Source organism: Gymnoscopelus microlampas (genome assembly GCF_963454915.1).
Source record: "Gymnoscopelus microlampas genome assembly, chromosome: 24".
NCBI lineage: Eukaryota > Metazoa > Chordata > Actinopteri > Myctophiformes > Myctophidae > Gymnoscopelus > Gymnoscopelus microlampas.
This window is the reverse complement of record NC_139961.1, coordinates 18,464,156-18,484,155: the sequence shown is the minus strand read 5'-3', so window position 1 is coordinate 18,484,155 and position 20,000 is coordinate 18,464,156.

Genomic DNA, 20,000 nt, shown 5'->3' with positions numbered 1-20,000 from the left:
GTGACTCGTCTCTCCGTCTCTAGCACGGGGGGGGCCCCGAACGCGGCCAATCGGCCACAGACCCCCCCCCCCCCCCCCCCCCCCCCCAAAGTGAGTAACTAAGTACATTTACTCAAGTGCTGCACTTAAATACACTTCAGGGGTGATATGAGTGTTAACCGATTGTACACTTTTGAAGTACTTTTACTTTACTTACATGTTATACTTCTACTCCACTACAGTAGGCTACTCAAAGACAAAGACAAAACTTGCACTTTGTACTCCAACACAGTTATTTGATATAGCTGTAGCCTAGTTACTGGTAACTTTGCAGTTTTAGATTATTATATTAACACATGGGGTGCCAGTTTTTTTTTTAAAACAGAGTACACTGAGTGCCAGGATTTTTAACCATTTTTGAGGAGCCGAGATACAGGCTTTTGAAGTCATAAGTTAACCAGGAAGTGGATTGGAGTCTAAATCTTCGGAAAATGATATCTCCTGGTGCTGTGAAGGATTTTTTTTTTTTTTTTTTTCAATTTTTCTTTTTTTTCAAAAAACGTGTTTTGCACTCCATGGTTGTATTCCCAAAACCGTATATATACGGTTTTGGCACCCAATGTGTTAACAAATAAAAATAAACATTATATACTTCGGCTATTCAAAATTTGCCATTCTACAAGCACACAAAAGATGGCCTATTTAAATTTCTTTTAACATTTTGAAGGATATTAGTACTTTTACTTTGGCACTTGAGTATACTTTGATGCCAAGAGCTCTTACTCAAGCAAAGCATTTGAATACAGGTCTGTTCCAAAAAAAAGTACTTATTCCACCACTAACCCCCCCCCCCCCTCCCCCCCTCAACCCCAGCTGCCCTCCACACGCACACGCACACACACACACACACACACACACACACACACACACACACACACACACACACACGCGCGCGCGCGCACACCGCCCCCACCCCCGAGACAGGAAAATGCCAGTGCGATTACGCCGGTGGCTGCAGCCCCCTTTCATAATAACAGGAATAATGAGAGAATTTCAGCAATGTACCCGGTTGCCATTATACCACCAGAGCCCACAATAAGAGCCCGGGCGGAGCGGCGGAGAGCAGCACACAGCGCGGAGCGGGGAGCGGGGGCACAAGGTAGGCGGGGGGGGGGGGGGGAGAGGGGTATAATGAGACCACTGTGGAAGTGATGGAGTCTTCCATTGTGTTGTGCCCATGTAAATGCCCATCTCTCTCTGCCACACGCAGGCAGGCGGGCACACGCAAAACAACTGCATTAAAAAAAGCCACACAGAAGAAGAGGAGGCTGCTTCTCTGGAAGAATGGTTGCATGCGCGCACACACACACACACACACACACACACACACACACACACACACACACACACACACACACACACACACACACACACACACACACACACACACACACACACACACACACACACACACACACACACACACACACACACACACACACGTTTGTGCTACTATACTTGTGAGGACATCAACGTTTTAAGACGCCGATTTTATGACTGCCATTTATTTTTTTATTTTTTTACCAATATTATCCCTAACTATAAAGACAAACAATTGCTGATACTGGCTCACAGCTTGCAGATTGGCTAATGTTGACGCGCGGCCAAGTATAAAGCAGGTATAACTCGAACCCTATAACCAATGAAACCTAACCTAAATGCTTAGTTCTAACTTTGACCTGAATGTTTTCCTAATTGTATGTCCATTTTTTTTTTTTTACCTAAAACAACCATTTCGTCTTGTGAGGACCAGGACAATGGTCGCACACACACACACACTGTCTACTTGACAAATTCTACTACACTCGTGAGGACATTTGGCCCTTACAAACATAGTAATACAAGTAGCCTACACACACACACTTTTCTCTCTCTCTGTTTATTTTCTCTCATTCCGTGTGCGCGTGCGTGCGTGCGCGTATGTGTGTGTTTGCGTCTGCGTGTGTGTGTGTGTGCGTACGTGCGTGTGCGTGCGTTTGTCTGTGAGTGTGTGTGTGTGTGTGTGTGTGTGTGTGTGTGTGTGTGTGTGTGTGTGTGTGTGTGTGTGTGTGTGTGTGTGTGTGTGTGACAGGAGGTGACAGGGGCTGGCACCGTCCTCGGCGTCTTGAAAGCAAACATTACAGAGCACGCTAAGCTGCAGGTGCAGAGCCGCTGTAAACACGACTAATTACACATTTTTACAACGGATGACAATAAGGTCACTGAAATAATTGCCGTTTTTCTCTCTCTCTGCCTGCCTCTCTCTCTCTCTCTCTCTCTCTCTCTCTGGCTCGTTCTGTCTCGTATCCTCGGCTAAATGAGGCCGTCTCGCAGGCATTTTTTTCACGTCGCTACTGTGTTTAGAAATCTCTCCCTGTTCGGTAACCTCTCTCTCTCTCTCTGGCAAAAGATTATAGATAGGAAATAGGCCAACATTTGGTGAAAATAGTATTATTTCCACTATTTGACAAGTATATAGGGTTTAAGTGGTTACTGTTTTCACAGACAAATCAGACAATCTTTCTGTTACAGAAGCCTATCTTTCTGCTTAGAAATCTCTTGCTGCGTAGTTACCTCTCTCTCTCCAATAGCACTATTTTCACTATTTGATGTACAATGAAGTGTATAGAGTTGAAGTGGCTACTATTGTTACAGACAAATCAGCTCTCTGGCAAGAATGATAGATAGAAAAATAGGCCAACATTTGGGAAAACATTGTATTATTTTCACTATCTGACGCACAATGAAGTATATAGGGTTGAAGTGTTTTTTTATGGCCAAATCAGACATTCTTTCTGTCTAGAACCCTCTCTTTCTCAGTATACAGTTGTCGCTGTACGTGGACCGCTTTTTTTCTATCAAATCTCTTCGCCTAACAATAGCTCACAATGTGACTAAAGGTTTCAAATAAATGCGGTGGAGTAAAAGGACAACATTTGCCTTGGGAAGTAGGTTGCGCCTAGTGCAGAGTATACGAATAAAGTAGCAGGATATTGAAATAATCATTGAAAGTACAAGTATTGAGGTATTTAAATTTCAATACACTACCGTACCGTACTGCACTGTACTTAAGTACAGTACTTGATTAAATATACTTAGTTACTTTCAGCCCCTTACAGTACAGTACGTGCGAGGGAGGGAGGGAGGATTACAGCAACAAACAATTTCCCCGGCGTTCATAATTGCCATTAATTATATTGGCGTTTCACTCGATAGCGGTTTGTCCTCATTTTTTTGAAATATGGAGGCGGGCCGCGCGGTAAATTATGTCAGGTGTGGCTCAACAAATCACGGGGCCCGGGGGTCAGTCTGCACTCCGATCGTATTGGCAAAACGGCGGTGGGGGGGGGGGGTCCGATACCGGGGGGGAGGGGGCAGAAAACGATCTCTCTCTCTGTCTCTCTCCTGCGCTGTCAGGCAGATAGGAGGGGTTGGGGGGTGGGGGAAGGAGGGAGGGGATTGCCCACTCAATAGGCTCATACATCAAAAGAACTGCCAAACAATTGTCTGTTTTTTTTTTTTTTGTATTAATAAGCTGCGAATATCGCTGCCGGACAAGGCCGGCCTCCAGGAGAAAGTGCAACGCTTTGCACTTTCCTCCTCCTGCATGCTTGCAACACAATACTGTACAGGTGGTGCAGGATTTAATGGCTACCAATAGAGAACAACATTTAGATGGTGTGCTATTTAAACAGACGCTAGGCCGGATCATTGTTCACCTGGTATCCCATAGTTTCAATGTACAGATTGTAACTGCGATAATATATTGTTTACACTGATGCTAGTTTCTTGGTTTTCTGATCCTATAGTTTCTTGAGGTGCTACTCTCAGCATCATTCTATCGGTGTTTAAGTCACTTTGGATAAGAACGTCTGCTAAATGCCTACATTGTTGTAATAGGCTCTATGCACAGCAGCCATATTGTGAAGACATTCACAGGTGTTACCAATGATGATACTAATGAAGGCTTTGTTCCATTTAGTGTAGCACAGTGGTTCTCAGATAGCACAGTGGTTCTCAGATGTTTCAATTTCCACAACCCCCATAACTCTACAAATGGAACCATGTGTACACTCTCAGAGTTACACACTCGTAAGGGGCCATTTGGAAACCCCTTAAGGAACCATGAGGGTCCCTGGACTCAAATTTTAGAGCCACTTGGTGTAACAGAGTGTTTCCAGTGAGCCAACATGCACAATATCAGCACCCTGGCTCTGTTTGACCAGAATGGAACAGAGCCTTCATTAGTATCATTGGTAACACCTGTGAATGTCTTCACAATATGGCTGATGTGCATAGAGCCTATTGTAAGGCTCTATGCACAGCAGCCTATTGTAAGTAGGCAAGGGACTACTCTACAACAGTGGTTCTCAACCTTTTCAGGCCGCGACCCCCAAAATAATCATATTTGAGCTAGGGACCCCCCACCCTGACAAGCTCTTGGAATTGTGGGAGTTGAGGCATTACATTTTAATTGACCTGGTTCCACAGATAAATATTGTGAAAATAGCTCATCTACAAGCTCACAACGCCTTGCGTTGTGAGCTTGTAGATCGGCTATTTTCATTATGTTTGCCTCTTTCTTTGGTAATATTTGATGATGTGGCCTTTATGTTTAATAGAATGGTTTGTTGGTTACTTTTCACGCAGTAGCCTAGTGGTCTTTGTTTCCCTTTTCATTTTAGAGGTATTTAAAAGGTCTGAAAAGACATTTAATTGTCACTTTATGTGCAGATAGCTTGTATACACTTATACTGTATGTTGGTTTGTTTACTGTTGAGTGAGAAAACTATGTTGTACATTAAGCTAATTATCTGGGGTCCCCCCAAAATAATTTGGGGAACCCACAGGTTGAGAACCAGTGCTCTACAAGGCGAAATTTGCAGTGCAACTACATTTGGGAGAAACGGGTAAAACAAAGAAAAATGCAAACAAATAAAACTCAGGCCATGCTGACCTGAGGCGGAGGAGACTGTCTGAACCCAGAGGAAAGCATAATCCAAGTTTGAGCTCTCATCTCTGGCTCATTTGTTTCTTAAGCCATAAATGAGATAAATGTGAGGCAAAAAGGAGATTTCAGCTTATGGCTCCTGTTTCTCATCGTTTTCTCCTGAGAAATAAACTCAGTATGTCTCAGATGGAACCTCTGATGAGCCATACAGGATATCTCAAAAATGGCTTAAATGTTGCTCAATGTAGCAGCATTGTTGCATCTCAAATGTATGTTTCTCATTGTTTTCTCCTGAGAAATAGACTCAGTATGTCTCAGATGGAGCTCTGTTGAGCTATACAGGAGATATCAAAAATGGCTTAAATGTTGCTCAGTATAGCAGAATTGTTGCTTCTCAAATATAGCTCAGAGTGAGAGCTCAACATAATCTCATTTAGAGCTCTTTAATACTGAGATCGATCAAATCCCATAAGACTCAGATAGGCACCAGACCTTAATTATTCATAACATATCAAAGGTCTACCAAAGTCTGACCACTAGAAATGACTCAAAAGACTCCTTAATTTATTATTCATCATAGACAAATCATTTTGGTGATCCAATTAGCACATATCAATTATATAATAGTTAAGTCATTATAAGCATATTTATTCATATTTATGGGTGGCAGTGGCTCAGGGGTAGAGTGGCTCACTGTGGCTGGATGGTAACCACAAGGTTGCCAGTTCAAACCCGGTTTCACTGAACCTCTACAGTATATTGCTCCTGATGTGCTGGTTGGTGCATTGCTTGGTTTCCGCCGCCATCGGTGTGTGAATGGGTGAATTGATGCACAATCTATGTAAAGTGCCTTTGATAAAGGCGCTATATAAATGCACCATTTACCATTTATGTTCAAATCTAAAAAAGTCCAATGTAATTGGACATTTCTCCTTTTTCCACAAGACAAAATGTCCAGTATCAGTGATTTAATTTCAGTTATTATTAACAATTTGTTAAAGCCTTCAGGATATCTCATTTGACACCAATAAGGAATTAATTCATTATTTCTGGGACTTACTATGAAATACAAATACAACAAGACCAGGAGACCTGGTTCTGCCAGACCCAGAATAAATTCCCTTTTATGCCCATGTATGGACGAAAGGGGGACAGACTTTTACGCCCATGTATGGACGAAAGGGGGACAGACCGTGTTATGCCCATGTAAGGACGAAAGGGACCGAGTTATGCCCATGTATGGACGAAAGGGGGACGGACAAAGCCTCATGTAGGCCGACCCCCTGGGTCTGGCAACAAAAACTGGGAAACCACGTGATAGATTATGAACGTTTGGGACAACGTTCATAATCCAAGAAATAGGTGACTAGTATCATAAACAACTTCCCTAGGCTCTACTAGGCCTAGGGAACCAGCTTAAAGTTGGGGTGCCTGCAACCTTATACAGGGATTTTAATTCTGACCTCAATAGCTTCGACTACAGTACATACCTGGACAAGGAAAGTGGTGCTGTGAGGATATTATTTTTTGATTTTCGAAGCGCCTTTAACACCATACAGCCCCCCCCCCCTTCTGAAAGACAAACTGAACAGCATGCATGTTGGCCCACACCTTGGCCCTCATTTATCAACGCGGTGCAGCCCAAATAATGGGCGTACGGCGAGATCACCGCACCTTTCGGCATTTATCAATATATCCTGACGTGGGCTTTATCCTACGGTAGGCTGAAATCTCACGTCTGGTCGAGACCAGTTGTTGACGTTGGCTGCACCCGTTTATTCCATCCTAGACCTGCGGAGCAAGCATTGTTTGACTGAGAGGCATCTGGACACATAATCCACTCATAAATGTATATCTACACTAATAAATAATCGCTGTGAAAATATATCATTTTATAAACTAATTTAAACAAACTTCTTTAACAGTCATTCGGTTAAGCTTGCAGATCTGTATGGCTATTGCATTGGCTATTTGAAAATAGCAGATCTACAAGCTCACAACAGGTCGCATCGCAACGCGTTGTGAGCTTGTAGATCTGCTATTTTCAGCGCAGATCTACTTGTTTGTCACGGTACGACACTCCTAAGTTGACCTTCTATACTTTTGGAAGGCTCATAGAGTCTTAAACCTTAAGACCATACCAAAGGACAAAGTCAAAAAAAAAAAGTGCCGTAACGGGACAAACAAGACATCCATGCGTGCGTCTCAGCCAGTTCTACAACATATCCAAAAAGTGGACCCTAAGTCCTTATCGTATTCGAGATATTGAGCAAGATAGCGAAGCCGTAACCATAGCCAATTAAAGGATAATTAAATCATGATTTGATATCAGGGTTTGATCATCTCGACTTTTGGCATTATTTTACGTGTAGATTTAGGAAAAAAATATATCGGGGAAATCACGGGCCTGGAACACCCTAAAACCAACCAGGAAGTGGCCTTTTGAGGCACTTCCTGTTTTCCGAGAAAAATAAAACGTAAATATTTGGAATCAGTGTCATCATATTTGTCTAAAACCAGAGTCTCGAAGAAAAATATAATTTCTAAAATTTTAGCAAGAGTTGACCTTTGCAGTCTTTTCGCTGAACTTTGAGCTTTATCAGTGTCAAAAAAAATCAGGGCTGGTGCCAAAATATCCGGCTTACTCTCAATATGGATGGAGAGAAGTTTTAGATTTTTTAAAAATATCTGGAGCGATTAGTTCCAGATTTTGTGCTAACTTTTGTGACAAAAGTCAACGTCCAATCTTTTTGGTGAGCTTTTGTATTTCCCAAGGTCCTAGAAAATCGAGACCTATTCCATTCAATTCAGCGTCCTTTTCTGAGTCAGAAAAAGTGTTTTTAAATTTAAAAATAAAATATTTTTAAAAAATGTGAGAAAAGATAAACTTTGAACTATTTCAAAAATCTATAACTTCCCTATTAAACAATACTAGACTATTGTGTAACCTACCATTCGACTCAAAATGATCTAAATAAGAGGGTGGAAGGGTCAAAATAAAATAATAATAATAATAATATGTTTGTGAAAAAAGCTTCCAAGTTTATGACATTTTAACGCTTGTTTAAACCACTTTATAAGGGTCATACAAAATCGAGACCTAGCCTATTCGATTCAGCGTCCTCTTTTGAGTCTGAAAACATGTTTTTTAATTTAAAAAATATATTTTTGAAAAATGTGAGAAAAGCTTAACTTTGAACTATTTCAAAAATCTATAACTTCTTATTGCAGATCAGCTATTTTCTTTTTTTTCTTCGACCATTTTTTTAATATAGTTTGTTGATTACTTTTGATGCAGTATTTTTTTTTTTTTTAGGTATTAAAAGGGTTACTTAAATTGTCACTTCACTGTCACTGCCACCTACAGATCCCCCCCAATCAGGTGGGGATCCCCTGGGGGTCCCGACCCACAGGTTGAGAACCTGACCAGACCTACAGTGCGACATTACGTCATTACGTCACGCAGCTGTTCAAGGCGGAGCTTATCAGTTTTGAAACGGCCGGTCGGGTTCAGCCAGAGAAACTAACCGTCGGCTAAGAGAACATGTATTTACAAACCAGTTGCTTCCGTGCTTCTACTCTACTAGATAACAGGTAAGATGAATTACTTTATGGAATTAAAGTGTTATCCAACTTGTTAGTATCATAAACGTCGTGCATTTGTCGTGTATTAGCTATGGATCACACGACGCTCGTCCATCACGAGCGTCACGGCCGAACTTCAACCAGTTTTTTGCACTTTCTCCATTTACAACCTGTACATCTGCATAAACGTTCAGATTTTAAATATAAAGTGCTCAATCTATGGTCACGGATGTTACAAGTCTACTCGGGCACTCGGCAATACCCGTATCGTCTGTATTGTTCAATAAAAAGCATTTTAATTCGATCGATGGCCATTTTCTCCGTATTTCTGTACGCTTTCAACTACTTGACCCTATCGGTTGGGAGGAGTACTGCACTCTGTTATATTATAACTCTATGACAAAATGGCCACCGATCGGATTAAAATGCTTTTTTTTTAACAATCCGGAATATACGGGTACTTACACCGACCCGAAGTGGATTGTAACATCCGTGGCCATGGGGTAAGCACTTTATATTTGAAATCTGAACGTTAATGTAGATGTAGGGCATTACATGGAGAACGTGCAAACACCAGTTTGACGTTTCGTCATGACTGTCATAATACAGGGGGTTATACAGACTCACGCATGCCCAAACATCACTGATCTACAAGCTCACAGCGACACATTGTGAGCTTTCAAATCAGTTTTTTTGGGGCATGCAACACAGTCTTAGACATGGCATTAGCATATTAATGTCCATGTGGTGCATGATGTCATTGTTTATTTCAGGTATAAATCAGACCACATCAGTGAGAGCTAATGTTGGCCTCATTTGTTTTGACTGTAATTCATTATTATTATTATTATTATTATTATTATTATTATTATTATTATTATTATTATTATTATTATTACATCTATGAATTTTGTTTTGAACCTACAGTACAAAGTAAAATCATTTAATTTAGGGAAAGAGAGTACAAATGTACCAATGGAATGAATGGATCCTTAAGACCAGGGGTCTTCAACGTTTTCAGGCCATGGACCCCCTAGCTGAGAGAGAGATGAGGCAGGGACCCCCTCTATATTGTATAAAATTGTGTTTCAGATTCAACTTTTTTTGTTTACTTGGTCTGTTCTTTTTCCCTCTTTGCCAAAAATAGCTGATCTACAAGCTTGCAGCGTGAGGCGTTGTGAGCTTGTAGATCTGCTATTTTTGGCTAAAGTTCTCCTCACAAAAGGGATGCTAAGGTTCAATTGGTTAAGGTAAAATAAATAATCATATCACACAAAGATTTGGCGGACCCCCTGTAGTAATTCTGAGGACCCCCTAGGGGTCCCGGACCCCCTGTTGAAGACCCCTGCTTAAGACAGTTAAATTAACATATAATCATATCACACAAAGATTTGGTGGACCCCCTGTAGTAATTCTGACCCCTTGTAGTTATTCTGAGGACCCCCTAGGGGTCCCGGACCCCCTGTTGAAGACCCCTGCTTAAGACAGTTAAATTAACACTGAGTTTAGTCTGCACATTTTTTACTGTTTTTTTCTAATCTGTTTTAAAGCATTGCAAATACGGAGACTATATGGAGGTCATGTTTTAGTTTAACAGTCTATTGTTATGTGGAAAGTAGACTGAGAGAACGAGAGCAATCCATGGTCTCGAAGGGCGGATCCAAACCCAGGCGCCCGGAGCAGGCGCGTCCTCCGATTGCTTCACCAATCTATGTCCCCGCCTCCCCCCCCCTCCCCCCTCCCCCCCCCCCGGTCTGTGCACGGAGCAGGCTGACGTCACCAAATTTAGAGCGACGCCCCTCTGCACTCTGAATGGTTAGGAGATAACAAGCTTCAAAGACCATCGTTCCTGCATCGTTCCCCCAGACTTTTTTCTTTTGTAACAAAAAAAATGGCTGGGTTTCCGAGGCTATGTGGAAAGCAACAGACAAACACTGTTAACATGCAAACCATATATGTCAAATTATCTTTAGGTGAAGTTCTCACAGCTACACAATGGATGCTGAGCATTGAGGTCGGTCGTTGTGGCTCCACAGATCAACTTCCTGGCTGGAATGGCAGTTTTCCAGTTATTACAACTTTGGTGTACCAGGAGGAGCACGCCTGTTACACACTGGAATTCATTCAAAGGTAACTTTCTGCTTGAAGTAGAACCATCATGTGTAACTCAAAAGATGTGCTCTCTTGTAGAACAGCTGTGAGTGCACCTTTTCCATATGTGTTTTGTGATTTCAGATGTTTCGTTGGGATCAACCCATTGGCGCAATTTGGCGGTGGCACCAAACAACAAAGCTGCTCAGCCAGAAAAGTGGGTTTGTCCTCCTGTCTCCTCCCTCCTGAAGCAATTGATGGACTTCGATTGGCTTTGAGTGTAAGTTATGTGCAAAACATTTGGACCATTCTCTTCCCCACTATATGAATGACATTGTCATGGTCATATTTTAGTAGAGTTTTATTACTTAATTAGTTTTTTTTAGATCTCTATCTCAGGCTCTGATTTTAGGAGTTGTTCAGAAGTAAAGAAGTGGTCAGAACACTGTCTTAAGTTACATTTTATTTATCTATTTGTAAGAACGTTTCGATTAGCTGACCTTCATTAGGTAGCTAAGCAAATAAATCTTAAGTAATTGAATATGGTGTGCAGGACCACTTATTTTCTTCTCTACGTTGGCTGTCATCTCCTGTGTAACTGCATGTCCTTTGTAAGTAGGTGTGCAAAAGGACTTTACCTATTAGGTGTTGTTCAGAAAAGGGAAAGTCAACTAATGTAAGAAGAAAGGATCACAGGGCAGTTTCTGGATTGCCCCTCACCTCCCCAGACCTGCCATCTTCTAACTGTCCACACACCTTTCCTCATCACCTGTCTCACATGACAACTGTCCCCAATTCTCAGCCCTGTAGATACCTGACCTTCTCTGCTTGTCTTCCCACCTACACCTCATAATCAGCTTTCAATACTTATATTGTTCTTTTTTGTGCCCTTCCAGATTGTCATGTCACTGATTTCCAACCATGAGTTCCTCACCCCGGTGGATGCCTGCTGGTTTAGACATCCTGCCTGAATGGACTTTTGACATCTCCTTAACGGACTTGTTTGCCGTGTGAGTTTTATGCCTCAAGAGTTTTGGTTCCACGCCCTTTTTCTCTTTTTTTGTTTTGGTTTATTTTCAGATATTTTTTTCTAATGTTAGATTTCATGTCTCTCCAGCCTTCTGCTCAATGGTCTGCACCACAGCTAGCAAGCCCTAAGGCCATCACACCAGTCCATACCCAGGGCTTCTGTCCACAGATTCCTGACACGGTACAATGTTCTTTTCAATACTATGTAAGGTCTTTACTTAACCCATTTAGACCTGGGAACGATTCTACAAATGTCTTCTAAATCCTGACAGTTTTCTGAAAAAACCCTGTTTCTATGTCAGTCATTCTCAAACATTTTTATGTCGAGGACCCCCAAGATTATATGTAATTGGCTGCCGACCACCATCTGAAAATATGTTGTTCCAGGGACCCCCCTGAAGCAAAGATTTCAGTTAAAAACGCTCTGAAAAAATATATCCAAAGATTTGCACTACATTTTCACGTTTTTTCAAAAAGTGCCGGGCTATGAGATTGTAGATCTGCTATTTTTCAATAGCTAAAGTATAACATAATGCTTAAAACACCAAAAGGAGTCCCGTACAAAATGGGTTAAAGATACAAATGTCGTAAGTGTTGGTTAGTTAATCTACAATTGGCTGTAGATTTTCAATTTGACAGACTACAAACTACCGCTAATATTATTTTGCTATGTCTCCAGCTTTATGATCCGTTTTCAAGTGGGGCTAGCCCTTGGGCCACACCGGTCTTTCCCCAGGCCCAGCTCTTGACACGGTAAAATGTTTTCAATACATTTAATGTCTACATTTAAGTTGTGACTTTGTAATATTTCAGATATACTGTAAGTGTTGGTTCACTAGTAGTAAGAGACCACACCTTCTGCTCAAATTTAACAGTATCGCAGGGCAAAGCTGTGGATGAGAAGGTTTGTTGGGGAGGAGGGGGGAATTAATTTGAGTCAACTGATCTCGGGTGTATTTATACTGTGGTGAATGTTATGTGATGAACACAACACTCCATTGAACACAACTTCATTTAGTAAATGTATTTGTACTGATCTTTGACAGACTACAAACTAATGTCATTTTTCTGTCTCTCAGCCTTATGACCCATTTAACTATGGTCTACAGCCATGCCCTCCGGCCTCTACACAGGCCTGTCGACCTGTTGAAGAGGTATGTTTTCTTTAGATTGAATTTATTTGTGACTTGTATTACATTCCACATTGCTTTTGATTGGTCTATCTAAAATCCACAATGCATTGCATAAAGGCATAGCTATTTTTTAAAGATCTTTGACAGACTACAAACTAAGGTTACTTTTCTATGTCTCTGCAACCTTGTGATACCTTTTACCCCGATCTACAGCCATACCCTCCAGCCTCTTCTACACAGGCCTGCCGACCTGTTGATGAGGTATGTCTTTCTTAACCCATTTAGACCTACAAGCTCGGAGCACAGCACTCGGTGCTGCGCTATGAGCTTGTATAGTAGCCTATAGTTTTGATGATTTTTGACCAAGTACAATTAAGGGCCTTTTCTCTTTTCTGCACAGCCGTATGCAGCTACATATATGGACTTGGATCAGTGGAACCAAGAAACACCCAGTGTACTGCAACCTCCATCTCCGTCCAGTGATGCTCCAGTAGAAGGTGTGGTTCCTCAGCTAAGTGTCAGCAGACTTGGCACTGTTGTCCTTCAAATTCAGGATTCAAAGATGAGTTTTGCATTCCACTTTTTTTTTTTTTTTACTTTTCTTTACAGTTTTTGACGTGCTTTCAATCTTTCCAGGTCAACCAAATCCATCGGACCAGAGCATACCAGAGGGTCAAGGGTGGCAGCCTTGCGACTCTTGTCGGTTTGAGGTGGAGAAGCTCCAGCTCCAGTTGAGGAGGATAACCACTGTGCTCTCCAGTATCAGTAAGTTTTATTGCCTGTAATGTTGCAGTTTTCAGTTGTCTGCTAATGTCTTTGTCTCACTTGAAACTTTACTTTATCCTGTACCTCTTTTGTGAGTTCTCTGACATGACTGGAAAACTTTGGTATCCCAAAATATCCCTACATTTTCTGTTTACTGAAGAGCAGGGGAGATCGACCCCTGCTACTGAACAAATACTCATCAATGACTGCTATCAGAATATACTGTAGAGCTATATAGAACAGTACTCAATCGTATTGTTTTACAAATACACTCAGTAGACTCAGATTTTTTTGTCTTTGTTCTAGGCTCTGAGCAACTAGACGCACTGAAGGGCTTTATCACCCTGGTGACCTAGAGTCTGGAGTGTCCAGTCTCGGGCAGCAGGAGCTATATCCAGGTATGGATGTTTACGTTTGCCATACATTTCACACTGAACCTGACGTTCTTGGTAGCGAGTGATCCGTGTTGTGAGCTGCAACTAGATAGTGAAGTTTTCAGAAGGTCACAGTTGTCTGTTTTCATGGTGCACTGAGCGCAGAAAGGGGTCAATGTAGCTGAGCCTTACAAGTGCAAAACTGATGTCTTAAAATGCAGTTGGTTAATTGCTCGCTCTCTATTCACAGGCTGTGGACAGTTGATTTCCTCTGTGCAGCTGGCAGCCATACACCAGCGTGCCAGGAAGGACTGCAAGAGGCTATTCCACGCGTTGTTCGAGGTGTTCTTCACCCATGAGGAGTGCCGCAATGCCGTCATATGCGGAAAGCATGGTGTCATCCCAGAGGGGAAGAACAAACTGGATGAGGCGAAGAGGGATGCACTGTTCAGTAAGTATTTGTCACACCACTAGTTCCTCAGAGTAGTGTTATAGATGGCCAGTCAGTGGAGTTGGTAACCACTTATAGATATCTTGGGACCATAATCGACAATCGTCTGAAATTCGATTCCAATACTGAAATTGTTTGCAAGAAAGGCCAGCAGTGCCTTTTCTGTTTAAGGAAGTTAGCCAGGTTTCAGGTAAACAAATCAATGATATAGAGCCTTCATTGAATCTGTCATATACTTTGCTGCTATTTGCTGGTATGATAATCTAGGTATTAGACAGAAAAATGCCCTTAAAGGAGAATTCCATACTAAAAGGCTTTCTTACCTTTCTTTGTAGTTGTTAAGTACACACCAAAGAGGTCCAGGTGTTATTTTGTGCAAAAGCTCCTTATTGGCCTTATTTCCCCTACCATGAGCCCTAAATGAATTGCATTGAATGGGGCTATGGGGTGTTGTGCTAATTCGCTTATTTCTTTTGCTCAAAATTATTATTATTTTTGTATATATCCTCTTTCCATAATGTAAATAATATCCCAAGCGGCACACTTTACTACTTATTTCGATGGAAATAAGCGAATTAGCACAACACCCCATTCATTGAGGGCCTACGGTAGGGGAAATAGGCAATAAGGAGTTTTTGCACAAAATAAACACCTGGACCTCTTTGGTGGGGACGTAACAACTACAAAGAAAGGTAAGAAAGCATTCTAGCATGGAATTCTCCTTTTAAGGGGGCTAAAAAGATTGTTGGGGGTATCTTGTGACAATATACACATGTCTGTCTTACTGTATTGTGTTTTAGGGCGTTTATTATCTGCTGTGAAAGGCCCAGCTTGGGACATATAAATATACTTGATCCTTGACAAATCTTGGTTTTGTAAATTATATTCTCAATTTATGATGTCACCAATACATTATCATTGGGCAATTTGGCTGCCTTTGTGCAGTAAAAAAAATGCATGTTCCAACATGTTGCGCTGGTGGGACGTACAGTACACTCTGAACCAGGTTGGCCTCGTCTGTGGCTATGCTGTGCTCAGTCTGTAGAGTCATATAGTCTTTAAAATGTATATATTTAACCGGGGGAAACCCATGTTGACTGACTTGTGTCATGTCATTCTCTGTCTGCAGACTACGTCTTGCGGTGTTCCTCTCTGGCATCATGGACCAATGGTTTCAGTGAAGAGGGCTTGAAGAAAGCCATGACCAACAAGTGCCGAAGCCGTGCTGCAAAGGACTATGTACTCCCCAGTGTTTTTGGCAGCAGATTTTAGTTTTAGTCATTAGTCTCTTGAATAGTTTTCACTTAGTTTAGTCACCTGGAATGTTTTAGTGTTAGTCTAGTTTTAGTCAACTAAATGTCATAAGATTTTAGTCGACTAAATCTACAGTTGATTTAGTCGACTAAAAATGTATTTTGTCGGGCCTTGATGCCGTCGTAATGACTGTTTTTACACTTGCTGAAAATAGCCAATCTACAAGCTCACAACACGTTGCACCGCAACACGTGAGCTTGTAGATCTGCAATTTTCAGCATGCAACTAATTGTAAGATGACATATACTAGATCGCTTGTCCACTAGTCCCTTCCTAACATTTTAGTCTAGTTATTTGTTGACGAAATTGTCAGTATATTTAGTCATCATAGCTTTTATTTAGTTTCCATTTAGTTTGTCAGTGGAAAAAGGTAGAACATTTTTCGTCTTAGTTTTAGTCTCCCCACTCCCAGTATACCTAAGTTTCAACTTTTATGTAAATTGATGCCAATACATTTTTGTTTTTGTACATATAAATATATGTTAAAGCTGCCTGCTGTTTGTGGATACTTCAATAAATGTGTTTTTGCCACAATTAATGCTGTTTTTTAAATATTTATTAGCATGTTCACTCATTTATACCTCAATGAGAAATGGGAAATTAAATCTCAATTATTGCTAATGTATGTCTCAATGAGAAGCTAAAGAGACTTAACAAAGCCAATAGGGAGATCTCACCTATGCCTCATTTATCACTCAAATACAGCTCTTAATGTATCTCGCCTATGTCTCATGTATCTCTCAAATACAGCTTTTAATGTATCTCGCCCATGTCTCATTTATCTCCCAAATACAGCTCTTATTGTATCTTGTCTATTCCTCATCTATCTCTCAAATACAGCTCTAATGTATATACCGCTGTCTCCCCCTATGTCTCGCTTACGGATCCTAGTATTCAAGTTAGGAGCCATAAAATCCATAGGTGATCTTTAAGTGATCTTCAAATGAGAAATAAAAGCTGGTTGCTCAAGAGAAGCATCTGAGATTAAAATGAGAAGCAGATTTTTCCTCTGGGAATGCACTTTGTTTAAGTATGTCTTTCCCATTCAGGTCTTCGAGGGGAGGCTAATCTCTGGCAGTACTTTTTTACAAGCTGTTAATATTGATTGGCGACGAGGATGGGAGAGGCGGGGCGCACCTCAATCTGTGTAACAGCATTCCATTATTGCGGCGGGGCCGCCGCTGTCACGGGCGTGCCGAGTGTGCATCTTGCCGGAGCAGACGTGCATTACGGTAGCATTATCAAATTGATAGTGACTCAAATTGATTGGGATAATGAAGGGGAGCAGCGCACCTTGAAAATATAATGGCCACTTATTGTAATTACCGTCACAATTATCAAGGTCACCGCGACGGACGCGGGGAGCGCGCCCCCCCCCCACCCCCCCGACAACGTGACTTGGTCACTGACACAGATGCGATGTGAGGGCACACGCACGGCCGTCACTTTGTTATCCACACCGTTGGGATACCGAGTGGTCAATTAAAGCGGCAATCTGGAAGTTGTTTTAATGCATGAAACGCAGTTTTTACCCATTCTGACCCATGTCGACACTGACACGTGGAGAGACGGAATAAAGGGTTTGAACCTGGGCATAAAATAAGGGAGAACGGCAGAGAACACAGTGAATGAGAGAGAGAGAGAGAGAGAGAGAGAGAGAGAGAGAGAGAGAGAGAGAGAGAGAGAGAGAGAGAGAGAGAGAGAGAGAGGTTACATCAACCACTTAAAACGTCTATTCTGAGTAAAACAGACCTGAATTGCAACTGTACCGCTTTGTTTTCCATCTACACCAAACGTCTTCGCCACAAATAGCAGATGTACAAGCTCACAATGTGTCGCAAAGCGGCGCGTCGTGATCTTTTAGATCAGCTTTTTGGGGGGGCAAATGTTCCCCCCCAGAATAGGCATGCTGGGATTCAAGTGGCTAAGCAGTCTTCTAACCATTCTTCATATCAGATCAGTACAAAAGATCTGCGTGAGGTCACGACGAACGTACAAGAATAACGTTGTTTTGACTTGACACAACGCGGTATCATTTGACTGGTGAACGGGTGCGTGTGAGCGATGGGTGGGAGTTTGACGCTGTCCTTCACGTCACCTCTCTGTCTCTCCTCGGGCGCATGTCAAGGCGTCAGGCAAAACACAACCTGACAACCCTGTACCGTGTACCGTACGCGTGCACGACCGCGACGCGCCCAGGGCTCACGCACGTGTACACATGCACGCACGCACGCACACAGGCATCTGACGGAGCTCAAACACAATATTCATATTCATATTACGATATTTTTTTTAACTGAAGGAGAAATATTCAAAGAGCTGATGTCTGTTCCATGATTTTTGCAGGTGTGTACTATCTGTTGCGTCGATAATAACGTTCCTAATCGACTTATCACACTTTGTGTGTGTGTGTGTGTGTGTGTGTGAGCGAGTGTGTAGGCACGTGCGTGCGTGCGTGCGCCCCCAGGGACCCCCTAGGGGTCCTTTGGGGGTGGGGGAGGGGTTCCACGGGGTCCCCAGGTAAAAAAAAATGTCATATCATAGAACATCAGTTTACCCACTTTGACTTTTATTCTTCTGCTATTCAAAAACAAATGCAGATCCACAAGCCCACAAACACTGTGGGCTTGTAGATCAGCTATTTTTTAAACATTAAAAAAAAAAATCGTAAATAATTGTTCAAGCATTTCTGAATGATTTTGAACATTTCTAACACAAATCTTCTCTTATGGGGGTCCCTGGAACAGCATCATTTTTTTCAGATGGGGGTCCCTGGTGTCTAAATACGTCTTAATTCAGGGGTCCTTGACATGAAAAAGTTGAGAACCACCGCGCTAATGGGCAGTGTGTACGCTTACTCAGTCCATGTCCACATTATTATGTGCATAGCATGCAGCGCTCACCCTGAACATGTGAACCTGTCATGTGTGCGTGTGTGCGTGCGTGCGTGCGTGCGTGCAGTGTTTTACTTAAGTAAAAGTATCAATACTGCAATATAGAAGTACTCTGTTACAAGCAAAAGTCCGGAATTAAAAATGTACTTGAGTAAAAGTACAAAAGTATTGGTATGAAAATGTACTTAAAGTACCAAAAGTAAAATTACTAAAATGTTTGAAAATAGCAGATCTACAAGCTCACAACGTGTCGCGATGCGACACGTTGTGAGCTTGTAGATCTGCTATTTTCAAATAGCCTGTGTATAAAATGTGTTTAGTAACTACATTTTTCAAATATATGTAGTGGAGTAAAAGTACAATATTTACCTCTGAGATGTAGTGGAGTAGAAGTAAAAGTATAGACAATTGGAAATACTCAAGTAAAGTAAAAATACCTAAAAATTGTACTTGAGTAAATGTAGGCTACTTATTAGTTTCTTTACACCTCCCCTTGTGTGCACGCATGTGAACGTGTTTTTTTGTGTGTGTGTGGGTGCGTGCATGTGTGTGTGTGTGTGTGTGTGTGTGTGTGTGTGTGTGTGTGTGTGTGTGTGTGTGTGTGTGTGTGTGTGTGTGTGTGTGTGTGTGTGTGTGTGTGTGTGTGTACATGCGCGTGCGCGGCCACCTCTATCTTTCGGGATCAGTTGGAAGCATCAAACAATGTGTGCGAGGAGGGCTTCCTTTCACACAGTGGAGGCTCGCAATAAAAGCCCGGGCTCTTTGTGAGAAGCCTGGGCTCTAGCAGCGGGGCCTGACCTCAGCGCTGAAACAATACCGCTTTTGTAACGGCCGTCCCTCGAGCCCCGACTCCACGCACTTTGTTTCTCTCCTCAGTGTGCGAAGGAAAAGGCGAGCGAGAGAGAGAGAGAGAGAGAGAGAGAGAGAGAGAGGGAGGTGCTGATGGAAGGCTGGGTTATAAACTTTTTTTGTAAGGAACAGTGGTAGCTGATATACTCCGAGAGACGGAGAGGTTAAGTCCCCTCTGATCTGTGCGTGGAAAGAAACTGAGTACATTTACTCAAGTACTGTTACTTAGTAAGTACAATTTTGAGGTGCTTTTACTTTACTCGAGTACGGCCACTTGATACGTCTGCTCCACTACATCTGCAGCGAGAAATGTACTTTTAACGATCATTTGAGAGGTTTTGTTACTTTGCAGAGTTAGATGATTCCAAAACATACTTTAACCTTTGTTTTTACTTTGCCTATTCAATGTCATTTTTGAAATATTTTTGACAAAAAAAGTGTGAAAGGACACATTGTGCATTATGATTACTTTAACTTTTGCCACTTTAAGTATGTATCTTGATGCCAATACCTTTGTACTTTTACTCAAGTAAAATGTTGTAATAC